General features: G+C 42.1%; 1 long non-coding RNA gene across 2 annotated transcripts; it reads left to right on the top strand.

Annotated features, from left to right (window-relative positions):
• Window positions 1-13: 13 nt before the first annotated feature.
• LOC112550300 lies at window positions 14-18,058 on the top strand. 2 transcript variants are annotated; one of them, XR_003094073.1, is made up of 5 exons: window positions 14-508; window positions 2,584-2,742; window positions 5,619-5,823; window positions 6,853-6,884; window positions 17,148-18,058. It is a non-coding gene; the product is annotated as an uncharacterized LOC112550300 (long non-coding RNA). The 2 variants fall into 2 exon arrangements; XR_003094074.1 differs by having other exon boundaries at window positions 2,584-2,838.
• Window positions 18,059-18,866: the final 808 nt, after the last annotated feature.

Raw genomic sequence — 18,866 nt, 5'->3', positions numbered from 1 at the left:
TGGGGGCCGTGTGCGGGGGGGCGGGGGGGCCTGCCGCTTGTCACTTACTGCTCCGCTGCTGCACAACAGGAAAAGCTCCGGGGCGATTGCGCCTGCGTGCGGGCCCCTTGCAGCAGTAGCGGCGCACACGCCTGCGGTGGGGGGATGCAGCGGGAGGTGGTTTCCCTCACCTGGCAGGGGAGATCCCCGCCTTCTCCGCCTCGAGCGGCTCGGCGCGGGTAGGCACCCCTGCCAGCGCCTCCCAATGCCAGGATCTCGGCTGTGCGGCCTTCGGGGCTGCTGTCTGGCTTCCCCTCTGGCCTACTCCTTCCGCCTTCTGGCTACGGGCACCTGAGCCCAGGGGGCACCGGGACTCCAAGGGCTCTGGCACTTAGGGCGCCTGCCAGGGGGTTGGGGCGGAGGATACTTGCGGGCGGTCTCGTCACGCAGACTTGAACGATTCAGCCTGCAGGATTCAGAACCGATTTGGCGCGAGACACACAAACAAATAAAGCAGTGGCATACACAGGTTCGTCCATGCACTGCTGCAGTCCTTTTGTGTCAGGGTTGGGGGCATCCTTCACTTAGCTTTCCTTTTGCTTCAGTGACTCTCTCTGTCCAGGTCCCAGCTCTGCTATAGGGCTGAGGAAGAAGCATAGAAAGAAGAAAAGGGGGGGGGGGGGGGTGCTTGGTTGGCTAGGTTGGGAGCTTTCGCATTAGGGAGATGGGTGGATGACAGCTACCATTAAAAAATGATGCATTTCTTGAAGTGAGTGCTCACAATGTTATAGCAGGGAAGGAGGCTATCTTCCATGCAGGATCTAACTGCCAGGGTGTTGAGCTAGCCTTTTGCAGAAGGTGCATGTTAGCCTTATACTGTGCCATCTTACCTTTCCTCCCTGTTCTGTATAGCAGTGTATACAGTGTGCTTGCTACGAAACAACTGGGAAGAATGGATGACCTTTGAGCAAGTCTCTGCCACAGACTTAAGTGACCTTAGGAAAGTTGTCTAACCTCTACCTTGGTTTCACAATAGGATACATAAACAAGGGATAATAATAACTAGTTTATTGGGTGTTGGATGCTCTCTTCATCTGTATTATAAATACCCAGGGGGAAGCAACTCTGAAAACGCAAAATGCTTTATCAGTTTCTAGGGATAAATTAGTTTCAGACTCGATAAGATTTTTGTTCTGGTTTTTGGAGTATCAGTAGTACTAAAATGTACAAATGTACTGTTACTGCTTTGACTTAATTAAAAATGAAGTTATGCAACAAAAAAAATCATTTTCAAAGTCTGTGCATGCATGCACACATGCTTATGCACGTACCCCCCCCCCCGCCTTTCTTCTTGAAATATCACTTATCATGCAAATGGCTAGGTTTTCAAAAGCACTCAGCTCCCATCATTTGGCTGCTGGGTGGTGAGCTCCTTTGAAAATCTGGCCCTTAGATCTTGATCATACAGTGAGCTTTTCATAAAGCAGGACTACTGAACCATTCAAGTCCATGAATCTTTGTGTTGAGTGCACTCATCCATCCACCTGCACTGAGCCCTTTGCAGCATCAAAGCAGTACATGCTGGGAAAGAAAGAATTTTGTTTTCTGTCATTCCATGTATTCACATAGAGCTTATCAAACAAAACGGCTTTTAATTTTAGGTGACTCTGTGCTACAGAACAATTTAATGTCAAAATAGTTCACTAGCTTTGGAGCAAGAAGAATGGGCTAGAGGGTGGGGGGAGGTTGTTAAGAAAAACAACCTCTGATTATCAAGTAACTTTAAGGTTACCTGACACCCTTAAGGTACTTACTAAGAGTATGTCACTTGAATAGTCTAATGCACAGAAATGCCTAGTGTTCATAGATTTTATAGACACTAGGGCTGGATAGACACCATGGCTGGAAGGGGCCTCGCAAGATCATCAGGTCCAGCCCCCTGCCCAAAGGGCAGGAAGTCAGTAAGGGTCAAATGATCCCAGCAAGATAGGCATCCAAGTGTTTTTTAAAGTATCCAGAGTAGGTGTTTGCACCACCTCTGGGGGGAGTCTGTGCTATACCAGATTTTTTCTTCCTGTTGTTAGGTGTGAAGTAAATAAAACAGAATAATAAATAGAGATAAAGGACTGCAGGAGAGGTAAGAGATGAACAATAATTATTTGTTTCTCAAAATTCCAGCCAAGTGCACCCAACTGAGGGTCAATCAATAGGCATGTGGGAAGTTCTGTAAGTGGATCAGCAATGCCACATGCACAGTACAGCTGGCAGTTGAACTTGTATTTATTTGAGACAGATTTCTTTGGCCGGTGATAAACCCTCCCTGTTTTACAGTCATCCAGGTTAACTGGTTCTATATTATAGAATAATAATCCCCTTCTCAAAGATGGTTGGTGTTTGAACCAGAGCCACCGTTCTCTCCTGAAACTGTCACTTCCCTACAAGTTGTTTGAGTTAGAACAAAGTAGGCAGCCAAGCCGATACCACCTGCTGCAAGTTATTAGATTGTTGATGCCAATAATTCTGGCTCAGTCCATTCAGTAAATGGGGAAAGAATGCTTCCTGTCCTATGATTAATACTTTCATTCTTATGTCTTTTTTTAATAGGTTGGAGGCCAGTCCTAGGACTATCTGTCACACGCTCCAGCCTGATCTTGTTTCTTGATCTTGATGCTGCTGCTTTGAGTATACATAACCGCAGCCCTAGACAACACACCTCAGTTGGAGAGGACACCTGTTCATGCCTGCCTCTGACTGATATCTTGGGTATGTGCACACAGAGTGGGTGGAGTTGTACGAACCTTTCGTTTACAACCTGGAGTTGTAAACCCAGACTAGTCATGCCCAACTCATAGCTCACAGGTAACTCTTATTATCCATGCATCCCTCCAATACTGTTAGCAGACATAGGACATTGATAAGTTAAAACTGAGATTGACAAAAGGAATACAGGATGACATTGCCACAATTTATCACTGCCTCAGTATAGCAGCCTGTGGGCCACTGAAGGCTTTGAAACACTGTTGTATACACAGGCCATTTCTCCTTAGAGGTCTATAGTTTTGCAGCCTTTTGAAGCAAACTTTATGAAGCTGTCTGCAACAGTAACTTTCTTAAGAACAACATTTTTTAAAAATAAAGTGAAACTAGTAGTGAAACAAAATATACTGTTTACATAATTTGTGTCTTGATTGATTTTTCCTATGAATGAAACTAAAGAGTATCTTCTCTTAGGTACAAAGAAAAGAAACATAATATCCTAGTCTTTCAAAAGCTATTTCCCTTTCTGAACAGTTGTTGGTCAGTGACACATTTTTTCTCCTTTCTGTGACAGAGAAAGAGATCTTTCCACTTCTTGGGGAAAACACATTTTGAAGTCCTGTTTTTAAGACCCAGTCCATGATTCAAGTTGCTCTGATATGCCTAAGTAGCAAATACATGATGATTTTATATAGTCTTGTCAGGAGGTGTTTGGCTCCTCAAAGGGTAAGAATCCAGGTGCAGGGGGTCAGCAGCTAATAATCTGCCTGGCTGGGAAACAGTTGGATCTGATACCAGTTAATGAGGGAGGAGTTGCAAAGAGTGTTAAACTCTAAGAAGGGGCTTGGCTCAGCTGTTGGGAAGAAGTGCAAAGCAAGGGTTGTACATCTTAAGGAAGACAGCAGGTTTTTTGTTTGCTAGCTTGTTCACCTGTTTGTTCATTTTACTGTGGCGACAAGGTTCCTCCATGTAAAATAAGCTGGTTTGAAACCCTGGAGTCAGAGCTGACTCCCCTGTCTTAGGAAGCTGGGTGAGTGACCTGCGTACATGCCTCCTTTCAAATGCTTACCTTCCTGGCCATTAAGAAAGCTCTGCTCCATGTCTCTTTGCCTGGAATTAGAAATAAATAAATTATAGTAATCTGTGATTTAGTTTTTCCCAAATTTTGTTCCACATTAAACACTTAATACCTATTTATGCATGGAATTATTCAGGAGCACCTATTTCTAAACAATCCTGTGTGTTGATGCTGTTATTCCAGAATACAAATAAGAACAAAAGAACTGCTATTTAGTGCTTTTGAAATGGTTCAGGAGGTTTAAACCACTGTAAACTGGCTTGTAGGTCTGCACATTTGCACTTTAAACTGCATTTAAACCAGTTTAAGTGTTATGTCTGTCCACACCTCTTTGGTAGTTTCATATTATGTCTCCTAGTTCTAGGATTGTATGAGAGAGAGTAAATTATAAATCTCTGTTTACTTTCTCTGCAGCACTTATTTTGTTAAACCTCTGTCATTTCCTTCCTCAGTCATTTCTTTTCTAAGATGAGAAGTCTCCCTCTATACCCTTGACATCTCTTTTTGCCATTTGAAAGTGCCTTATGCTAAACAAAATCAAGGCAGTTATTCTGGAATAGAAGTCCACACAGAAATTATTCAGTAATTGTTGCTTCTGAATAACTCCATGCATAGACAAGCCTTCATTCATAAGTACCAGCCCCACTATCACGTCCTCCTACACAGTAGTACCTAAGGTTTGTCTGTCTGCTCTTTACACCTGTTTCCTTTATTTGTTTTTAAGGATAGCATTGTAATAGTAATTATTATTCTTCAACTTGTTGGATATTTTAGGGGATAATTTTGTTGCTTATTATTAAAATCTGGACTTCTAAATAGACTGTTAGTGAAATAAAGTAACAAAAAAGATGACAAACAGCACAGACTTTTAGCTTAGGATACTAACTTTAGATTAGCACCTTAAACTGAGTGCATCCAGATGAGCGCAAATGTGCTGCATGTGGTGCTGCAGCCTTGTGTTCTGTGATGCACATGCAGACATTCCCTGCACTGCTAATTTGCAGCAGGGGGAGGGGTTGAGACCTGGAGATCTGGTGTCAAAAAAAGGCCAGCCCAGGTGCTGGTTCCAGCCTTCCCTACCCCACCCAGGGCAATGTGTCACATGCCAAAGTGTGTGTGCATAGTCACTCCACAGGGACCAGCAGCATGTATTGTGCCACGGCTCTTTGTTACTCGGGAAATGCATTTGCCTGCACATCTGGATCCAGCCTTTGTGGCTGTCTGTGGCTGAACAGCACCAATCACAGCAGAGTCATGGTCCATAACTTGGGTTCCTGGGCACTATGGTAATACTGTAACAGGGCTCAGCTTCATTACTGTGGGGAGGAGTGTGTCTGAGCCACCTTTGACCTAGGATGTCTTCCCACCCCCCAGCTCAGAAACTGATGCAGCTGTGCTGGGGCTGCACTGGCCAGCTGGAAGCCAGCACAATGAGCACAGCAATGGTGAATGGCCCTGGCAGGGGGAGTTCCCCCAGCTGCAGGCAGTTGGAAACCCAGCCACCCAGGCAGAGTGGAAAGGCCCACCCCCACAAGAGAGGGGGTTATAAGCAACTAGGAGTGCCTGCACGGGTCACTCTCTGGAGTGAGGGGAAGACAGAATGCTGGTAGGGCTGTATGTAGTTGGTGTGGTCTCTAGGTGGGCCCTCCCCACTGGGCCAATGCTCTGTGTCCTGCCTGCACCCAGGACAGGGCTACTGAGGCACTTGGACCACAGCCTGGAGGATGGACTCCAGAGGCTAGATACACCCAGCACAAGGATAAGTGCAACCTTTTTATTTACTGTTATTGTTTTGTGTTTTCAGTTACAGACCCAGGGCAGGGTGCCTAGGGCCTGGAGCAAAGCCTGGAGGCTGGGATAAGCCTCAAGCGATCTGACCAGGGAGGCCGGGGTCCTACTCGGTGGTTCTTCGGCTGACCAGATGCAACTAGAGCAAAAAAGGGTGAGGTGTGGCACCGCACCCACCTCAATACACCCAGCAGCAACCATCTGGGGCTGCAGCTACCAAGGTAGCTAATAAATGCACATAATAAAAGCAATCATAATTGTAGGGATAACCACAATTATGATATAATAAGATGGAAGTTGTTACTAAGCATTATAAAATGTTCAAACAAAGCTATGTCCTTCTTTGGTTGTATAAATGCTGGAATGGCCTCCATAGATGTATAAGACTCCCAAAACAGTACCCATACCTCATTTATTTTACATGGAGTGACACAGAGAATCTGAACAGATCAACTTCACACCTGCCTTGGTGCTTCTGAGTGCAGGTAGTGTGTGGCAGATCTCTGTGCTGGAACACAGAGAAAAAAGAAGTAGTTTAGGAAGGTAGTATGGCTAGTAAGTTCAAGCACAGCACCAATTTCTTGCATTACAATTTTATATAGCGGAGAGTATCAGTATGGATCCTTTATTCTGCCCATAACCTGCAATCACGGTTGAGGGCTCTCTGCATGAGTACCTTGGGTCCTGCTTGGAAGGCTGAAGTAAAAGAAATTCAGGCCTCCCCAAGCTGTACTTACTGTCACAGACCAACTACCATTACTCAGTTTTTGCTGATGGGATCAGAATTTAGCTCTTATTTTATAATAAATATATATGGTCACTTCCAGTGCTACATAATTAAATTCTGTATAGCACTGTATCTACCTACAGTAGTTCTAGAAACTACGTAAGTTTTTAAAAAACAACTTATTTTCTTTTATTTCTAAGTTTTTAACCCTGCTAAAGTATCCAGTGATGATGAGGAATTCAGTTATTCAAGCTATAGAGATTCTGGATTGTGCTGCTGGTGCACTAGCTTGATCTTCTTTTCCAATGTACTATCTTAATTTCAAGTAGTTTATAAAAGACTTGACATTAGTTGGATATAGGATACATGTAAATAAAAATCTCAAAGCAAATTCAGCATCTTGCAAATGCATGATAGAGCACAACTATGGCAGGGCTAAGTTTTAGTAATTTCAAATCCATGCTATGAAAAGAAGAAAGATATAACACTATCTTTTCTTTTCTTTCTTCAAATCATAATACAGATTTTAAATGCAGAGCTTACTACAGGTTTTTGGTAAGTTAATTACTATTATTTTGGTGCTGAGTTGCATAATAGTTATGTTGTTTTTATAAGTGGCAATTATGTGCTTTGATTTTTTTTTCTCTAAGTGGTCCCAAAACTTCCTCGCTGAAACCCCATTTCCATATACTAGTACATTCTTTCCATGTGGCTTGGATCAAATCAATTCTCCATCCCATTTAACCATGTTGTAAAAAGACAATCAGAATGTGTTTGGCCTATTCAAGAGAGAGGTTCGATGACTTAGTGGGACGCCCACTCACCTTGTGTCTTGGCAAGATGTTTGTGTTGGCATTGTAAAATGGAGGCTTTAATTCTGTGAAAAGAAGTCATTTTAACTGCAATGTGATTTTGGAATATGGTAGGATTTGTGAGACCCAGAAAGAAGGTATTTTTCCCCTATCTTTGAATTAAGACATGCCACAATCTCTTTACTTCCGACAGTGTAAAATATAACATTTCCTTTCCTGGGTGAAACGTGTTAGTTCTTTAACCAACACTAGAACATGGCTGTTTCCAACTAAAATGCAGGTGGAAATGCAAGTCAATAGGAAGAATGCAATTCTCTGAATTGGAATTTGACCAGGACACTAAGATTAACAGCCTCCTACTTTTCCTGTAGATACTATGGAAACTTTAGCAACAACAGATTATCAGGACTGTATTTCAACACTACTTCCAGCTAAATAACCCTAAAAATGTTCACTGGTACACACTGAACAAATCTGACCCTATTTGGCTTATAGATTCATAGATTGTAGAGTCAGAAGAGACCACAATGGATCATCGTGTCCAACCCCCTGCCCCTGGCAGGAAAGAGGACCAAGGTCAGATGACCCCAGCCAGGTGACTATCTAGCCTCTTCTTGAAGACCTCCAAGCTAGGTGATGGCACCACCTCTCTTGGAAGCCCATTCCAGATCCTGGCCACCCTTACTGTGAAAAAATTCTTCCTAATATCTAACCTAAATCCACTCTCAACTAGTTTACACCCATTATTCCTAGTCACCCCCTGGGGCGCTTTAGTAAACAGCGCATCACCTATTCCCCATTGACCTCCCCTAATAGATTTATAGATGGCCACAAGATCTCCCCTCAGCCATCTCTTGTGAAGGCTGAAGAGATTCAGCTCTCTCAACCTCCCTCCGTAGGGTCTATCACAAAGGCCATTAATCATGCGAGTGGCCCTCCTCTGGACCCTCTCAAGGTTCCCCACATCCCTCTTGAAGTGCGGTGTCCAAAACTGGACACAGTACTCCAACTGTGGCCTGGCCAGTGCTGCATAGAGGGGGAGCATCACCTCCTTTGTTCTATTAGTCATGCACCTGCTAATGCATGACAAGGTGCGATTGGCCTTGTTGATGGCCTCGTTACACTGCCGGCTCATGTTCAAGTTCCCTCTCTGCCTCCGAGCTGCTGAGAAGGACACTCCCCAACCTATAGGTGTGCTGAGGGTTCCTCCTTCCCAGGTGGAGTACCTTACATTTATCTTTATTAAATTGCATCCTATTTTTCTCTGCCCATTGATCCAACCTGTCCAGGTTATGACACAATTGCAGCACAAAGTGGCATATTTATGTGTGGCGCTGCCTGTATGAAGCTTTTTCTTTCTTTTCTTAATCTTTCGTGTGTGTATAAATATGTGTAGGCAGTGCTGTTTGTATGACTAGTTCAACCAATGATGTATGTATTTTAACACTAGTATTGACTCTGAAATACCAATTTAATTTTTGCCCATTATTGATTATTAGTGACAACTGCTGTGACTGAAAGGAATCTGTGTTTTAGGCACTAGCCCTTAGCCCAGGGACAGGCAATTATTTTGGGCAGAGGGTTGCTTACTAAGTTTCGGCAAGCCATTGAGGGCCACATGACAGGCAGCCCAGGGCAGATTAATATTAATTTTCTAAATTTTTAGGGGTCCTACGGCCCAGATAGAGTGGCCTGGCGGGCTGCATCCGGCCCCCGGGTCGCATTTTGCCCACCCTTGCCTTAGCCTCTGAGGTATACTGGCTTCAACGTGTAATGAATAGGTCAGACAGTACTTTGAAGTAAAAGAGTATTTGTGAGTGCATTCAGGTATTAAGATGGTTGCGTGGAAGAGCTATGAATGAGATTAATCTGGATGTTGAAGCTGCCTTAAATTATTATTTCTTTCTATTTTTATTTTTTAATTATTGCCTTGAAGGGATGTGCACATACATAATCCCAAATCTAATTAATGAAGGATTGTTTTCTTATGTGTGTGCTCACTCTACTCTCTCAAGCACTTGTCTACATACTAAAAGTACCACAAACTATTTGGCACAGTTGACAGCATCTGTCCAGGAGAAGCTCAGGACTGGAACATGTTAAATGCCACCAATTGGAGTTGAAGTACATAGCTCCAAAAATGAGCACCAAAGTCTCACTGAGCATTACATTCACCCATAAAAATTAGGGGAAAAAATACAGTAAGGTGAAACATAAAGAATTGGAGAAACTTACAGCAACAGCAAGCATGCAAAAGGCTAAATAGCATGCTAAAGGCTAAATAGCAGAAACAAGTCTAAAAATGCCTAGAAAACTTCATCTTGTGAAATTCTCCTTCTACCTTGTCTACAGCTATAAGGTGAAAACACTGTAGGGACAAACCGCATGTACTACTTTAATCTCTTAGAAGGCAAAGGAACACCTTCCTCATGGTTTAATGAAAGAACAAAAGAACAGGATATTATACGGAGAATCTAAGTATATAATGATACAACACACGCAATTTGAGTGACAGTATGAAGCAACAGCGTCAGAAGTGAAACCATAGAAGAGCAGAGGCTAACTCAGAACTGCAAGTTAATGAGTCAGTGTAGAAATAAAAATGTATACTTAACGGTGCCATGAGCAATGTCATCGTAGAAAGTAATAATAGAGGATGTGGTAGAGAACATTCAAAATAAACCAACAAATAATTATGGAAAGGAAAACAAGTGAAAGAAAAATATTCCAAGAGTGACAGATTTTGAAATAAGTAGACATTCGACTATGCCTATTACAAAAATTAGGCATGATAAAAGTCGTACTGACGTTGTGAATGAATATTGGCATATATGTAAATCTTTTATCAGCACCATTTGCATTTTATAATCTGGGCAGGCAATGCTGGGGTAACATGGGTGCAAGTCGGATACAGTGAGTGTATAAGTGACTGAGAAGGCCAACGTGCCACAAGCAGCTGCTTCCACAATTCTCACATATCCACATTCCCTGTAAACCAGACTGTTCCTGCTGCTGCTATTTCTTTCCCCTTTTGTGCTTTTCTAGTTCATTGGTATGTCATTGCTTGTCAAGAGGCATCGCACCTGCCTTTATATTGGTGTACCATTCGTGCCTATCAGCATTCAAAGATTCCCAGTGGTCAACTGGTATGTTGCTTTGCACCAGGTGCCACTTAAGAACATCCTTAAACACATCCTAGGGCAGCCGAGCTTCCTCTTGCAAGCTGTAGCTCAGCAGATAGCAGCTGCTCAGGCTTCTGCGTATCATCCATCTGTACTACGCATCCAGCCCAATGCAGCTGAGCCCTTACAATTAATGCTTCAGTGCTCATGCACTCAGCACACAGAAAACCCTCAGCATTCATCACTATCATACCAGGTAACAAGAACATAGACAGGAATCTTTGGTATAGCATCCCTACTTGCTAGAAATGCATTCTGTGTAGCATTTAAGGCTCACATCCATTCGGCACAGTGATCAGTACAATTTCCTTAGAGATCTTCAGTTTAGAAGGGAAACCAATCCCTTTCTTAATCCATACTCACTTGGTAAACTTGCCAAAAGGCACACTAGCCTTCCAGATAAGAGAGTTCACCTCCTTGTCCATAGAGGCATGGTTGAACAGGACCCTGCAGTGAAAGGTGAACATGTTAATTATGATTAGAACATTCCCATCCGTGGTTGTGGAAGGCTTAACATAGCTTTCTCCGAGAGCCAGCTAATATATGACCTCAATTTTCTTCAGGGTTATGGACTCGGAGGCAGAGGCATCAACAGTTTAAGTTCTGACAAATCTAGGAAAAGTACAAGAAATAGAACCAAGATCTTCACTTGGCCCCTATTAACATCCTCAAAATTTTTTATATGGTCAGTTGATCCAGACTATGGTGCATCATGTTTAAGCTAAGTATTCTAAGAAATTCCTAAGGGTGCTTAAACAACTCTGTGGAGGTATGCATAACTATGGCCTATCCAAATATTTCTCTATCATCAGTAAGAATGAAGCAGGCATGTTTACCTGGAGAGATTTTCCCTCACGTTGTTCTATGCGGCTGTATGGGACAGGGTGACCACTGACCTTCAGTAAGTGCTGGTACATGTTTCTGGACCACTAACATGTAATCCATCTCTCCTGGTAGCAAGCAGAGTCTAAGGTCATCAAGCCAGTCATCCAGGAACTCCTGCATGTTAGTAGTTGTGTTGTGATGGCACATTCCAAGAACTTTATGAATATGTTGTACAACTAAACCCTTCCTTGTGCCTCTGGCCTTGGACAGGTATGTAGCTTGATTGGAATGTGCATGGAGTTTTCTTGGTTCTCCCTTTTACACCACAGCACAGAAGCTGGATACAGTCCTCTTCCAGGCCATTTCAGGATATGGGCACAACACGGAGCAAGTGAAGATAGAGTGTGAACTTGCAGTGGGTCATCTACCCTGCAATAACTGTCTATGTGTATGCTCTTACCCTAAATTAGATGCGAGGCAGCTTACCCCTTAATGGAACCATTTACCACAGGGTAGGAATATGCACACAGACTGTCATCATGGAGTAAGTTCACACCCTAGCTTGCCACCTGATCTCTGCATGCCTCGCAGCAGCTGCCTGACAGCCAGGACAACTTTCGCTGCCCTGTGGAGATCAGGACTAGCTCCCATACCCTCTGCCAGCCTGGGGCTGGCACAGAGGAGCCTGGAGCTCCCCCTACTTGCTTTTGGCGGGCAGAGCAGGGCAGTAGGAGCCCTAGACTGAATTGTTTCCATCAGGAGCAAATTTGTTCCTGATGGGTGCATGTTCAGCTGCATGTAGGGGCACAGTTTTTAATGTGCCTGAATTTTGTGCACAGAAAATTCAGGCGCGTTAATTGCACATGTAGATGTGCCCACTGAGTGCGGCCGTTGGCACTAGGATTCCTCAAACTGAAAGGCAATTCCCTATCTCATAGAGCTAGTAAAAAGGATGTAGCAAATGTTGCTTAAGCCTGTGACTCCAAAATTATGGAGCAGATCTTAAAGACTGGCTGCTACTCTAGCCTTAGCTATTGTAGTGGCTTAAAGCCACAATCCTACCCTCAAGAATAATAACTCTCCTCTCAAGGATCAAATCCTGCAATGCTCAGTTCTTAATTAGGTATTGATTTCCATGAGAGATTGTCTTAAATAAGGATTACAGACTTTCTGAAATGATTTTAAAATATGATCCAAATAAATATTAAAATCTTCCAGGAAATGTACATTTAAAAAGAAACTTTTTGTTTCATTTTGTTCAACCAGTATCAACCATTATGACAAGCATATGAATGTGAAGGGAGAAAGAATGCTTACTTCTTGAGAGTATTGTTTCTAACACATGACCTAAGTTAGCCCTGTTGTGCTGCTAAAACAGTACCAGACATAGCAGCAGCTGTGGTCACCAGGAATTCTGAATGAAAGGTGTTCAATCTGCTTGTTACCCAGAGTGCTTTGCTATTTTTTTTCACATAAGTAATGTCATCCAAGATACAAGAACAGACAGAGAAGCCTGAATGTTATGGTGTTGGGTTTTTTGGGAGGGGAGGGTGGGGGATTTTGGGGTTTTTTTGCAAGTAGGGAGTTTTATTTGGTTTAATTCAGATTATATGAATTATTATTTAATTTGTTTGCTGTAAAAGCCAGAAAGAAATCTAGATGAAATCTCCTCCTAATTTAAAGGCAATATGCATGAAATGTATCCTGGAGCATATGATTTATTCAAATGTCATCAATGCTAACCTAAAGCTCAGTGGTAACAAACAGCCTATGACTGGTGTTAGAAAGAGAAAATTATTCAAAATAATGCCCAAGGAACAAACATTCAAAAATTCAATTAATTGCCAAAAAAAAGTCTCAAAATAATTTAAAAAAAAAGTCCTGTGATATATTATTTAAATAATCAGAATGCATATGAAAAGAAGGAATGAAATAGAATGGGCACGTCTTGAGTGACCTCCCAGACTAGGCCCGGGAACTTTGTAATGGGAAAAAGGATGGAACAGCCTGATCTCTGAATGTGTAGCTATAAAATACTCAAATATTTACAAAGCAAGCAATGAAACCTAAAGATTACCAGGAGACTTTTAATAAGCATAACTGTTCTGTTAATTGATGCCTTTTAGTTTAGAGGAGAGAAATATTTTGTTGTTGTTGTTTAAAAAAAAAATCCTTGATTAATTTTCAATAAGGATTGATTCTAATTTATGCACTTGAGGTCTTGATTCTCATTTACACTCAGGCCATTCTCCATGGCTGTGACAATGCAAAGAATCTCTAAGATGGCCGTAAGTTACATTTACATCTATTTTTATGATCTTTCACACTGTCAGGATAATGTAATGTAGCCTTAACATAACTGAGAACCAGGCTTCTAAATAAGAATACACCTTCTCAGCAAATGACATGGATTTTGGTTTACTCTTTCAAGTTTTTCTGGAGAGATTCCTCTGCTTGTTAGAAACCCTAATGACTTTTGGGGACTCTTCAAATGCAGAGTTCTTCCATAATGAACAGCTTGCAAATCACATGCTGATATTTCAAAACTAGATCTAATTTTAAAACACCAATCCCAGGCATGTCATAAAACCTCATTTTCTGGGCATGTTCATTGTCTTACTTTAGTGCTTGCATTAATGGACTGTGTAAATAAATTTAAGCAGAAAATGAAATAAAAGAAAGGCATTGGCTTTATTTAAAATCTGTTAAATGTTGAAAAAAGTAAGTATTTGCAATCAACTTTCATAATATCTTTTACCCAGTCTCATTATTATAGAATTTCTAATACACTTAGCACTAGTCTTGAGTTGCTTTAATAGACACAGCTTTCTGCCTAAGAAGGAAATATTTCTCTCTCCCTTCACAGCTGTCCTAAGAGTAATCACTTCTTGCTGGTTGTCTTCCAGGAGAATGTTGTCATCCCCTCTGTAGTTCAGTTAGGCTAAAAAATCTTCCCTGCGCAGAGGGCTGGGCTGTGGACTGTGCAGAAGGCCAGATACCAAATAAGTCCCATGTATGTCCTGCTTAGAATAAAGCTTTAAAAGAATTTAAGTGGTGCATCAGTCTCATACTGACCTGCTGCGCAGCAGTAAATTTCAACCTTACTGTGGAATATCAGCAGAAACATTTTGTATTGAGCAATAAAACTAACAAGATGAGCTCAGCTTGGTCATAAGGTGCAGGGGTGAGGAAGAGTTCTAAGGTTTACAGCCCTCGGCTGAGAACCACGTGCCACAAAATGCCCCCAAGTTTCACCCTGTGCTGTATAAGCTGTAGTATCCTTGATCACAACTGCCAAGGCAGGTTGTAAGGAGAAAAGAAATCACTGAGGTACCTCAGTCCCAAAGACCTGAAGATTAGGACCAGAACATGGACCTAAAGAAAGGAGCCAGGGATGGATCCAGCAGACATGTGGCAGTGTTGCTTCACACGTCTTCAGTTGTGCAGCACGTGCCCGGTGAGCTCTCTCAGCTCCCCAGCATCAGCATGTCAGTGTAGCTTCTGCTGGAGTCTCATATGCTATGAGCTCTGAGATCACCAGCTGACCAGTATGGGCTCTGGCTGCAGCCTCTTTTATCACCCCTTTTCCTTACTGCTAAATTTAGTTGTGGGGTGGGGCAACTGGAAGGGAGGCTGAATGGCAGTAATACTCACCTTCTTAGCTCCAGAGCAGTGCGAAAGCAGGAGCTTTGGCCAGAGCCTGCACCAACCAGCTGGTGAGCTCAGATCTCAACATATGCAGAGGTTGGTAAGAACTGCACTGACATGCTGGTGAGCTCAGAAGAGTTACCTGGCATTCAGAATCGAAACAAAGGGGTGTCATGGCTGCACCCCCCTGACCACTATCCTGGATCCTCCTATGAAGGAAGTCACTGTAAAAGACAGCATAAGGATTATCTGGGTTTTGGGGTTGGGTTTGGTCACCGTACTCAGTAGGCAAGTTGTTACATGTTTGGTAGTAGCTTGTTTAAAACATTTGTACACCATTTTCTTTTGCGCCCCATTAAAACATGTTATGTTAGTTTAGCTTGGCAACAATGAAAGCATGGAAGGTATTGGTCAGGTTTGCATCACAGAGGTAAGGGCACAGTCTACTATCTAGCTGAGGATGAGAAATGAAATCTGATGTTGTTATTTAAATGGCCAGCAACATGAGTTTAATAAGGGATGAACTGGCTTCTACCAGTTCATCAATGTACTTTGCTTTTTCTATGAACATTCTCTGCATCTTGTCCAGTTCTTGCCAACCTTAGCTTAGCTTGAACTGTTTTTGAACTTTATTCCAGTTTTCTTTAGGCACTGGATCACCTGGAAGATGACATTTGTCATGCTGGAAGAAAAGGAAATATACAATTGGGTGTTATCAACATTATAAAAATGAATTGCAAAGCATTTAAAAACTATTAATAACAGTTATAGAATTCTATAAATGGACATAACCACACATGGCAAGACATGACAATATTCACATGAGTAAGGTAAACAGGATATAGTCCTAGAAGAGGAAGAATGGAATTCATTAGTGTATAAGTGTGGTGAACAGAGAAGAGCTAGGTTTTCAGAAGAGATTTGAAAAGGGATAAAAGTTAGTGATGCACAAACATACAAGAGAAATTGTATTGCAGATAGCAGGACCTATTTAAAAAAAAGAAAAGTTCTTGCATCTGTATCAGGGGTGACAAAGCAGCAAGTATAAGATGAGCAAAAAAGAACCTAATAGCTTTTTTAAAATTAATATCCTTTTAATTTGTGACATTGTTCCTAGATTTAGCTGATTTCTGTAATGCCAGAAGCATATGAGTAATAAAAGCTGAACCCATGTCTTTACAGCACTGTTACAAAAGATTTTGTTAAAACAAAACAAAATCCATTAGCACAGGGGTGTCCAAGATATGGCCCAGGGGCCAGATCCGGCCCAGAGAGCCTATTGATTTGTCCCATGGGTCTAGGACTGATCCCCCTCCCCCTCCCCCCCCCACATGTGGCATATGCTGGCCCTTGTCCTATATACTGCATGCAGCATGAAGAGCTAGTCTAGTGTACACTGTATGCAGCACATGTGGCTGGAGCCAGTACCATTGGCACAGTATGCAGCACAGAGGACCAAAATGGGGAGCTTATTGCATGTAGCACCAATGCTGGACCTGCGCACCAGAGCCCACACTCCGGGCCAGTTCAGCATGGGTGTCACATGTACCCTATGTCAGCCCTGTGAGCCACATTCAGCATGGGCCCTAGACTAGGGTCGGAGCATGCTGCAAACAGTGTACAGCACTGGACTAGCTTTGCACTCTGCACATGGCACAGGAGGCTGATGCAGGGCCTATACTGGAGCCAGATGAGTTTGTCACCTCTGAGCTACCATTTTATATATATATATATATATATATATATATATATATAATATGCAAGATTGCATTAACAGATTGATAGAAACAAATTTTCTTCACAGTAAGGGTGGCCAAAATTTGGAATGGGCTTCCAAGGGAGGTGGTGCTCTCCCCTACCTTGGGGGTCTTTAAGAGAAGGCTGGCTAGGCATCTGGCTGGGGTTATCTGACCCCAGCACTTTTTCCTGCCTCTTTCCTGCCTAGACGGGGTTGGGCGTGATGATCTGTTGAGGTCCCCTCCAACCCTAGCATCTGTGAATCTATTAATCCATTACCTGTTAATACAGTCTTGCATATTTAATAACAATAACAAGAAATCATTTACATTCTTATGAAGCTGTACTGGCATACTTTGATTAAATGTGAAAACAAATTTGCAAAATTGCTTTTGACAAAAAAAAATCAGATTTTTGTGAATTATTAAATAACATTTAAAATGTTTTCAGTTTTATGCAAACCTTGAAGGAAGGAGTAAATGAATAATGAGGCAGGAAAGATGGCAAAAGATAAAAGCCAGGAACCACTGATGTAGCCTAAAAAAGGTCCAGAATTTGTTTGTTGACTTGTACTTATGCACTGTGATTATTTACTAGCATAGGTTCTTTTTAAGGATCTAAGGGCAGATGTGCTGATTTCAATGGAGCTATGTTCATTTACACCAACTAAGGATGTGCATCACAGAATTTCGGAGTCTCAGAATCCGTACATTACCGAGGACCCAGAGTGACTATGACTGAACACTCTTCTACTTCACCTCTGCTGAACGGGATTTTTTCTCCACAATTTTTCTGCTGACACCCCTGCCACTGATATCATCATCATGTTGCCATTGTCTGACTTCCCATACAGTTGCACTATAGCTGCTATGGAAGGTAAACTGTCAGAATTAACACCATGATCAGCTACTCATTGGAATATCCATAGGTTCAGCTGGATAATACTCAGTGGAAAATGATGAATCCTATCCTGATCTTTGTCCCCCTCAGCATTTCTGGGGGCCCAACACTACAGAGCTCTGGCACAGGAGTTTCTATCAGGTGCTGAATATGGAAGTGAGCAAAGCTGGAAATCCTCCTTCCACTGAAACTTGCTAGTTTTTACTCCTCTCCAGTCTCTGCAGCACATGATAAAATACTGCCCAACAGTCCATGTCATTTAGTCTCCCAGGGATAACGTAGAATTGTCCCCTGTAGTACTATATACCTGCTATTTCTCTGAATCTCTGGTTTGTAGGAGCTTGCTAGGACAAAAGCACTTTGGTGGTCAATAAACATGTATGGAGCCAAACCTCAACATTTATTTTCAATCGTCTTCTTAATTTGGCTATAAATTGCAGCTGCACGAAATTGGGAGAAACGGAGAGGGCCACATCAACACATTTTCCAAAGATTATTTCCCAGAATCATTCCATGTTAGATCATTTCCCCCAAACATAGGCTCACAATATCCAGAAGCACTTTCCAATATGTTCTGGAGCCCCTACTCCTAAACTGCATTATCCCAAAGGTGTCTAATTAGTGTCTAGTTGTCTCACTATTAGACTGTATGTTGCATTATTTACAATTCTGTCTGGTACACTGTCTTTGAAGTATTTACCTGGATACATGCCTAAGTAGAATCTGACTATGTAGCTCACAAGCAGAGAGGTGTGAGGTTTAATAAATCAAATTTTATTAAATAAAAATTCAAATTTAAAATATAGTTTTAAATGTACAGATCTCCCCAACAGGAACACACAGCAGCCAGCTTCCATCTGCAGAGAGACTTACCAGGCAAGCTGAACAATATCACTCCAGAAATTGCTATGGCTTGGCAATAATCTTAAGATTGGTAGGGAGGAATAGCAGAGATGTGAGACAAAGATAATAGGACAGTAAGGTAAACATTAGAATAGTAATGAGGAAGAAGGAGCTAATGACACACTGGGGACACACACCAGCATGTTACTCTGAAGTCTTGAGGATTCATATTCTGTTGTAAGTCACTGGATTGGAAATGTAGATAAAGTGCATCAGTGGAAGTTGTGGGTACCTAAATTAGAACCATGCATTTAATTGTGTGCATGACTGCAGTAGATGACTATATATTTGTACTATGCATGGCTCCTAATTGAGGCTGAAAAGGAAGCAGAGCTAACAGGGAAAATAATTACTAAAGAATTTACCAAATTTGCCTCTGAACATTGTAAATCCTAAATCCAGGAGAAGAAAAAAGTATGGTTCTTTATTGCTTGGATTTTTTTTTACCCCAACAATTTCTAAGACATGCTCTCCAGTCTTTTTCTCCTATTTCATACTCCTCCAAGTAGATGTTTACTGTCAGCCAAGCC

This window comes from Alligator sinensis, unplaced genomic scaffold (genome assembly GCF_000455745.1).
Source record: "Alligator sinensis unplaced genomic scaffold, ASM45574v1 scaffold353_1, whole genome shotgun sequence".
NCBI classification, from domain to species: domain Eukaryota; kingdom Metazoa; phylum Chordata; order Crocodylia; family Alligatoridae; genus Alligator; species Alligator sinensis.
The sequence above is the reverse complement of the archived record's forward strand: the minus strand, read 5'-3'. Positions and strand labels throughout refer to the sequence as shown.